Source organism: Carlito syrichta, unplaced genomic scaffold (genome assembly GCF_000164805.1).
Source record: "Carlito syrichta isolate Samal-C Ts95f unplaced genomic scaffold, Tarsius_syrichta-2.0.1 Scaffold303588, whole genome shotgun sequence".
In the NCBI taxonomy this organism is placed as follows: Eukaryota; Metazoa; Chordata; class Mammalia; order Primates; family Tarsiidae; genus Carlito; species Carlito syrichta.
This window is the reverse complement of record NW_007247684.1, coordinates 238,207-247,987: the sequence shown is the minus strand read 5'-3', so window position 1 is coordinate 247,987 and position 9,781 is coordinate 238,207. Positions and strand designations below refer to the sequence as shown.

The following is a 9,781-nucleotide window of genomic DNA, read 5'->3' as shown; positions in this document are numbered from 1 at the left end:
TCATCTGCAAAGAGGGATAACTTGACTTCCTCTTTTCCTATTTGGATACCCCTGATCTTCTCTTGTCTGACTGCTGTAGCTAGGACTTCCAAAACTATGTTGAAAAAGAGGGGTGAGAGTGGGCATCCTTGTCTTATTTCGGCTTTCAGGGAAAATGGCTCCAATTTCTGTCTGTTTAGCAGTATGCTGGCTGTGCATTTCTCATAGATGACTCTTACTATTTTGAGGTATGTTCCATCTATGTCATCAAGCATTTAAAAAATAATTTACTGAGGTAAAACCCACACAACATAACATTAACCATTTTAAAGTAATGATTCATTGGCAATTAGTACACTGCACAATGTTGTGCAAAACAACCTCTATCTAGTTCCAAAACACTTCCATCATTCCAAAGTAAAATCTCATATCCATTAAGTAGTTTCTCCTCATTCTTCCCTTCCTCTCAGCTTCTGGAAACTACCAATTCACATTCTGTCTCTAAAAATTTATCTATTCTGAACATTTCATATCAACAACATCAAACAATATGTAACCTTTTGTGCCTGGCTTCTTTCACTTAGCATAATGTTTTTGAAGTTCATTCATGTTGAAGCATATATAGGAACTTTATTCCCTTTTATGGTTGAATGTTTCATTGTAGGGATATACCACAATCTGTTTATCCATTCATCCACTGATGAACACTTGGGCTGTTTCAATGTATTAACTACTGTGAATACTGCTGCTATGAATGTGTGTGTACATGGATTTGTTTGAGTACCTGTTTTCAATTCTTCTGACTACACCTAAGATACCTAAGATACATAAGAGTGAAAATGCAGGGTCATATGGTAGTTCTTTTTTTTTTTAGAAAGTATGATTTATTGAGAGGACAGAAAAGTTCCCACACTGGGAAGGGACCCAAGGGGGCTGCCCATATGGTAATTCTATGTTTAACTTTTTGAGGAATGGCCAAGCTGTTTCCATAGTCAAGCAAGCATTTCTAAGCACCATCCATGTACCAGTCCCTGCTCTCATGAAGTTTATATTTTAGTGAGAAAAATAATAAAGATGTAAATTATTAATTATATTATATACTTAACTGTATAGACATGTAAATGTCATGTCAGATGGTGTTAAGTGCCATGAAAAAAATAAGCAGAGTAGGGTAAAAGAATGATAAGAATACTATTTTATATAGAGTGATCAATATGAAATGAGATCATTAAATACTGACTCAGTAGTCAGTGAAACATTTTTTTTTTAATGAAACTATTTCTCTTATGGCATTTTCCCAAAGCACTCTTCTCTTTTTTTTTTTTTTTTTTTTTAAAGTTGGAGTCTCAGTCAGACTGGAGTGCAGTGACCACTCCCGGCCACCGCAGCCTCGACCTGCTGGGCTCCAGCGATCCTTCAGTCTCAGCCTTCCAAGTAGCTGGAACTACAGGCGCGCGCTACCATGTCCGGCTAATTTTTTGATTTATTGTAGAGATGAGGTCTCGCCAAGTTACCCAGGTGGGTCTCAAACCCACAGGCTCAGGTAATCCACTGACCTCGGCCTCCCAAAGCGCTGGGATTACAGGCTGAGCCACCGAGCCCGGCTCCTCTTTTTATATGAATAATATTTCCTTTGCGATTTTTTTTCTGAATGCTAATTCTGACTGTTAACTTTATATAAATATTCTTTCTATTTACTTCGTAGAACATAAAATAAAACCCATCTGGTGAATTTTGTTGATCACCAGTATGCTGTCAACAAACCTACATTTCTAATATAATTACAGTTAGAAGTAAATATAATACCATAGAATGTCAGAACTCTATAATCAAATCATTAAGTTCCTAAAAGAATATAGCCAGGAAATTATAAATAGTGAAGATAAAGTATTAAATTCTATATGTGAGGCAAGTACACTTGGATAAGGGAGAACAAAATCATGAACTTCGCAGCAACCTGGATAGAATTAGAGTCTGTAATACTGAGTGATCTCTCACAGAAACAAAGAACTGAATATCATGTTCTCACTCATAAGTGAACCTTGAACAACTATCGTAATACTGTAAGAAAAGGATTGACAGTAGCAGGAAACCACAGGGGCGTGGGGGAGCAGTGAGGTGGGATTGACAGTAGTGGAAATCTGCGTGGGGAAGGGGGGGGCACACCTCATCAACAATGGTACCTATACACAATGAATATTTGTATACCTAACCCTGAGTTGTACCCTACAATTTAAAAATTTTTAAATTTAAAAAAAGAATCCCATTTCTAGTTGCTGTTCTACAACTTGGGCATGTCAGTTACCTTTTCTGGATCTCAGTTTTCAGAAAGTGTTGATTAGGAGTCGGGTTACAGAAAGATGTTGCATAAGGTCTTTCTAGTCTTAAGCACTGGTTTAAGAAACACATTTTCAATAGTGCATCTGGAAGCTGCTAAGAATTGGCTGTAACAACCCAAATATACTTGCAATGACAGTACTTTGTCTTTTTTTTTTTAGTTGTATTCTCACTCTGTCGCCCAGGCTAGAGTGCAGTGGCACACTCACAGACACCACAGCCTCCACCTGCTGGGCTTAGGCAATCCTTCCATCTCAGCTGGAACTACAGATGCAAGTAGCTGGAACTACAGATGCACGCCACCACGCCTGGCTAACACTTTGCCTATCTTTAAGTCAATTTAATTTAGTGAAGAAATACCTATCCATGATCCATCCTACTTTAGAGAATAGTCCCAGTCTAAAGAGTTGAAGGAAGAAGTTAAAACTTTATACATCAAAAAAAGGGTCACCATGTGAATTTAGCATTAATATTTATTGAAGGGTAGTAGTATACAGAAAAAATTATAAGCTCAGCACAAAATATCATAAAGCTATCTTTTGAGTGCCTAGAACACGCCTGGTACAGTTAGGCAAAGTACATATAATGCATATGTACATGACATATATTAAGACGGATACCTCTCAATGATTAAGCACTCCTACTTTCCACATGAGAAATTAAAACCTAGAGAAATAAATGTTAGAACTCACACAGAGATATACAACAAAAGTGATATTCTAACCTAGAAAGGACTGAATGACTCAAAGTCTACTTTTATAGTGAAAGTTCTTAACAATATGACTAAAGATATTAATCATTTAAGTTCTTATATTTTATTTATATAAATAAACCGAGGATATATTTTAAATTCCAAATTCCTAGTTAAAATGAAATCAACTTTCTTAAGTTTTTCATCTAAAAGTTGCCTCTGTTATTTCTTCAATCTAAACTCAAAACTACCATTACCAACTATTTAATTGTCCCTGACCCTCTCCTTCCCTCTCTGTTTCCCTCCCCTTTCTCCCCCTCCCTCTATCTGGCAGGGCCTCACTCTGTTGCCCAGGCAGGAGTGCAGTGGTGCAATCATAGCTCACTGTAGCCTCCAACTCCTGGGTCCAAATGATACTCTTGTCTCAGCCTCCTGAGTAGCTGGGACCGCAGGCACACACTCTGCCCAGGTACTTTTTTTTCCCACAGACAACATATATTTTAGAAAAAAAAATCTCCACTGTAAAAGTATTCTAGGATTTAGCATATTCTCCATCTACACTCTCTACTCTCTCCCTAGATGTTTTAATTCAGTTGTATCATCTATATGCTTATTACTTCCAAATTATATCTTTATTTTTTGTGAGTTGGAGTCTCACTCTGTCACCTAGACTGGAGTGCAGTGGCCACTCCCGGCTACCGCAGCCTCGACCTGCTGGGCTCCGGTGATCCTTCCACTGCAGCCTTCCAAGTAGCTGGAACTACAGGCGCACGCTACCACGGCCGGCTAATTTTTTGATTTATTGTAGAGATGAGGTCTCGCCAAGTTGCCTAAGCGGGTCTTGAACCCGTAGGCTCAGGCAATCCACTCACCTCAGCCTCCCAAAGTGCGGGGATTACATGCTGAGCCACCGAGCCTGGCCCAAATTTTATCTTGAGCCTTATCCTCTTCACTGAGGTGCAGACTCCTATATCCAATTGCCTACAAAACATTTCCACATTTCAGAGTATCTCATCCTTAACAACAAGACATAATTTTGTATTTTCCTTGCCTATCCATTCCTCTCCTACTCCTCCTACTGCAATAAATAGCACCTCGATCTATCCATTCGAGGTTAATACTTAGGCTTCATCTTTGATTTTTATCTTTCCTTCCTCCCATATTACAACCAAAATATATTCGGAATCTGTCCTGTCTCTTCTTTTCTGCTAGTTCAAGTCATCATCATCACTCAAACTACCGCAACAGGACTCACTTCCTAGCTGCTCTCCCTTCCTGACCCCCTATAACCCACATAGCAGCCAGAGCGATTTTTCTTTTTAATTACTGATCAGATGATGGCACTTTCAGGCTAAAAACCTTGCCAATGACTTTCCACTGCAGTCAGAATAAAATCCTAATGTCTTACCATACACTACTATAAAGCCTCATGACCTGGTCTCTATCAAACTCCCTTATACAATTTTCTATCACAACTCTTCACTCTATGTTTCAGCACACTAGTCTTCCTTTCCCTAGGACACCAAGTTCATTTCTGTTTTAGGGTCTTTGTATTTACTGTTTCCTCCACTAGGAAACTTTGCATCCAGATCTTTGAGGGCTAACTATATCCCATCATTCAGGGCTTGGCTTAAATGTCACCTCTTCAGTGATAACAAATCACTCTCTTATCACATGAAAATACTTTATGTTATTTTTCTGGTATATTTACATATCACTAACTTCCTTCCACAAAAAATGTAGGTCCTTTGGGAACAGAAACCTGGTCTGTTTTGTCTATTATTGTATCCCAAGCACCTAAAAAAATTCCTATCACATAACAGACACTCAGTAAACATTTGTTAAATAAATAAATATATGAACCTAGAGACATGGTATTTCATTAACATCAAAATTATTACTACACAACCCCTTACCAACTTAAAAGCAGAATCTATATCTAACACATCTTTGCATCCCCCAAAGGACTTTTACAGTACCTTGTATATTGCATATATACTCAAAGAAATTAAAATTAATGAAAGAAATTTTATCCTAAAATGTTTAAAATATACTTATATACTTAATTATATGTACTTACATAAATTCTTATTAAGCATGTAGTATATACCATTACGTGCCTTATATATTATCCCATTTGATACTCTTAAAAACTCTGTGAGATAATAAATATCAGTAGTCATGTTTTATAGATGTAGGATGTAAGCAAAAAGAGCTTAAGTCACCTGCCCAAAGTAACACAACCAATCAGTAGCAGAGCTGAAATGTGAACTTAGGCATTCTTCCTTAAGCCAAGTATTTTACCCATTTGAAATTATAAATTTTCAGAGAATATGAGGTTCTTCTAAGCCAAAAGTTTGTGTAGGCCACAGCTGTTACACAATCTTATCTACACACTTGTTATCAAACACAGTAGCCTTCTAGAACAGTTCTTTCTACTATGAGTTCCAGAGCAATGTCAAAAGATCTCTGAACAATGGAAGCATTGTACAGCATAAACTTAATTCATAATCACTGGAGGGAGATATGGGGTATACAGTTTACTGTTAAGTATGTGATTCAATATACTTGAAATATACTATTAAGTATATGATTCAATATGATATGAAATTTAACAGAATACTAAAGAAGTGAAAAAACTTTTGAATGTTTGTCTACAAAACAAAAGTAATGTGAGGATATATTACTTCATGACAGAACTGGTGAATGGATAACAAAGTTATATTTTTTCATAATATATCATTCAACTTTGTAAAGATAAAAAATAATCTTTCATAATCCCTCCAAAAACTCTACTACAGTCATCTCTCATCATCCTCCAAAGTTTTATTAAAAGCTTTACAACTCTACTTTGGAATGTCAAACCTATTTGTATAAATAGTCAAATCCTGTAGTTTGTCATTTTTAATATTTAGAGCTCCTATGATTCCTCCCTGGAAGCCTCAGGAGTAGACAACCTGAAACATGTCCTCTCATGCCCTAAGAAGACCTCTATAGAGTTATTATTTTTCCCTGCTCCCCAGATTCTCCACCAAAGTTAATTCCTGTAGCTACTAAACCCATAGTACACTAGAGTCAGAAAGGAAAACCCTCCATAATTCCAACCCCAAAAGAACTTAGAATGACAAAATTATATCGATTCACATTGAAACAATTCAATAAAAGAAGAGGAGTAAACAAGCAGAATATGAAAAGAATAGCCAACCAACCTCATAACTATTCTCTGAAGTCTGAAGACACTTTTGGGTTATCTCTAGAATTTTCAAACATGATTTACATGTCTGATCTGTCTCCTCAGCTTGACACTAAGTATACCAAGTAGCATACCATCTGTAAATCTCCCTAATAAAAATATCTGTAAAATGCTTCCCCTAGAATGGTCCTCAACGTTCAGTATATTTTTACTATCTTGTCAGTTTTCTGCCATGATATTATGACAGGGTTATTTCATTTTAAAGGTTACCATTCTTTCGACTGCCAGATATCAGCTATCACGGGGGCACATAATGGAATAATATTTCTGTAATTTACATAGAGGCAACATTTTTAAGAGGTTTTGAGTGAATGAAATGATCCTGATAATTCTAAAACCTAGCCTAATGAGAAAATTAGGTAATTACAAAATCTCAGGAAATTATATATATATATATATATATATATATATATATATATAAAATCTAGAAACTAGAATCTGTAACAGTGATTTTTATATTGCCTTTAATTTTAATATAAATATACAAACTGCTATCTTAACACAAGGTATCTGCTTAATTCCTAATTAACTTCACTTCCATTCTTTCTTTTCCATATCTTTTCTCATTCAGTTGGCTTTAAATATATTCATGCCAATTCTCCATGTTCTCACCATCATGATTAAATATTTCTATACAGCACTGGTACAGGAGATGATTGATAACAATCTTATTCTTCTTAAACTGAATTCTTGCTGGGTCTGTGAGGTGGAAAAAATGTTAAAAGTGATTTAAAAGCTAGATTTTTCTGAAATTCTCCTTTTTCAGATGAATATCAAAAGAAAAAGAAAATGAGCATGTAGTCATTCTACCTTTTAAATGAAAAGTCCATACTGTGAAAATAGAGAAAAATATATTCAAAAAGACTAAGTAACAAACTGCTTAAGCCATTTCCTGAAAAGAAACTGCATTTCTGGTTGTAATTGTTAAAATTATAGAAAACAACTCCCTGTTCTTCAAAAATCACTAAAATATGGCTCCAAAATAATAGGTATTATTATTTTTAAAAAGTAAAGGTATTAACAGCAAAATTGCAGTGTTGATAAATTTCAGAAATGAGCTATTGTGCTAGAAGGCAACTGTGGTAAGATAAACACAGTACTAACCCATCTTGCCAAAAAGAAGACAAAGAATAATAAAGACAATTTAAGAGAGAATTGATTTAATCACTTCAAAAGAGGCATTGGTGCCTGTAAAATTCTTTAGGAATTTTCTTCCTATGGGATATTTTGTAAATGTCTTTGTCTTATCTAAAGTGTACTAAAATTACAAATATACACACTGAGAAAAATTGCTTTTACTTATCAAGTAGAAAGAAACAAGGAAGGCTTGAAAAACAGGTATTTCCAGGGGAGAAAAGTAAAGCAGGAAAGTGAAGGTATAATAAAAGGACTATAATCAGAGATATGGAAGGAAGACAAACTGCATTAATTAATTTTCTTTAAGAAATGAGACTAGCTGCACACTGAGATGAATTGTCTCATTTGCCAAGTGTCCCAAGTGGCAAAGTCAAACAAATAACTCTGTAATTCTTCATTAGTATTTCATCAAGTTTAACCATTTACAGGCCACCAAAAAGGGGGAGGAGTCTTTAACTCTTATGAGAATTAATAACGAATCAACTTTTGTGTATATTTATCAATACCTTCCTTTATTGAAATAACCAAGTGCTAAATGAAAATGGTATATACAGAGCAAAATTAAATAAGACAAATGCAGGAACTATCTACTTTTCATGGGAAGCCATGCTATAATGTGGACAGGGCAAAACCTTTCAAATTATTCAGAACTAGGTTTAAACACTGACTCTTCCACTTCCTAGTTAAATGACTTTTCCCCGTTCATTTAATCTCGAGTCTCAATTTTCACAGATGTACAAAATGAAGGACATAGCAGCAACACATGTTGGTGTGAGATTAAAGATGACTGTGACATTAAATATCATATATGTAAAGTACCTGACTTTTACCTCAATAAATACTAATTCCTCTAATAAAGTATTTAAGTCAGGCAAATATTTATTTAAATATTTGAGATTTACTGTTAAATGATCAAAAATCTGAGTACAGCATGAGACATTCTGAAGCCAAATGAGTCTCACTCAATATTTAGTAGAGAAATTGAATGGATATAAGTCCTCAATTTTTATGCACTTTCACCACAGAGGTGACACTTCTGGAAAGACTCACTGAAATTTTTTTCTTCCTTTGGATAGCTTTGTTTTTTTTCCTCAGTTCTACTAAAAGATAAATTTTTTAATCAAAGTCTAGTTTTTATAGCGCATGGGACTATTTCCCAAATGAAAATAATTTTGGAGCAGTGTGAAGAAGAAGAGGCAAGTACGATCCCCTGACCAACCAAAGCCCGCGCACTGCTCCATCCCCGCGTCCAACGCCTTAGTTCTGCTGCCATCACCACCATGCCCAAGAGAAAGGCTGAAGGGGATGTTAAAGGAGATAAAGCCAAGGTGAAGGACAAACCCCAGAGAAGATCTGCAAGGTTGTCGGCTAAACCTGCTCCTCCAAAGCCAGAGCCCAAGCCTAAGAAGGTACCAGCTAAGAAGGGAGAGAAGGTACCCAAAGGGAAAAAGGGAAAAGCTGATGCTGGCAAGGAGGGGAATAACCCTGCAGAAAATGGAGATGCCAAAACAGACCAGACACAGAAAGCTGAAGGTGCTGGAGATGCCAAGTGAAGTGTGTGCATTTTTGGTAACTGTGTACTGTACAGTTTGAAATACTATTTTTTTATCAAGTTTTATAAAAATGCAGAATTTTTTTTTTTTAAGCTATGTTGTTAGCACACAGAACACTTCATTGTTGTTTTTGGAGAAAGGGGCATATGTCACTAATAGAATGTCTCCAAAGCTGAATTGATGTGGGGAAAATACCTTTCCCTTCTAGTTTTAAGAGACTTCCTCTTGGCTTCCGGGAGGAGGGATTCCCTGACGTTGACACACATAGCCACCTTGGTACATACACCTTGTGGTGTGGAAAAACATTCATTTTTTATGCCCTCTCCTCTCCTTCTGCCTTCAGCATAGACTTAACTCCCTTAAACCCAGACATCTGTTGGGACCTGACCCCCAATAATTGGTTACCAGTATGTCAGTGATGCCATACTGAGATGGCACCCCTCATAAAAGCAGCAGTTTCCATTTATAGATTGTAGATCTTCAGACAAATTCTGCCATTTTCATTTCATGTCCTGAAAGTCAGGGCCGGCTTGTGAAAAGTTGTCAAACAACATGCTAAATGTGAAATGTCAACCCTCACTCTAAACTTCTTCCCTGTTCAGAGCATCAAATGAAGACTTCATTGGGTTTTTACAGTGGCTTTCTGATTTTGGTAGTCCATTAAAGAAGGGAGTTTGAAAGTTGCTGTATACTGTTAAAGATTGTCTGCCCATGTCCTGCCTGAAATACCATGATTGTTTATGAAAAGTATCTTTTTTTTTTTTTTTGGGTTGGAGTCTCACTCTGTTGCCCAGACTGGAGTGCAGTGGCCGCTCCCGCCCACCACAGCCT

General features: G+C 36.3%; 1 pseudogene; it reads left to right on the top strand.

The window, feature by feature from the left end:
- Positions 1–8,677: 8,677 nt before the first annotated feature.
- LOC103261072 lies at positions 8,678–8,950 on the top strand (annotated as a pseudogene).
- The last annotated feature ends 831 nt before the right edge of the window (positions 8,951–9,781 follow it).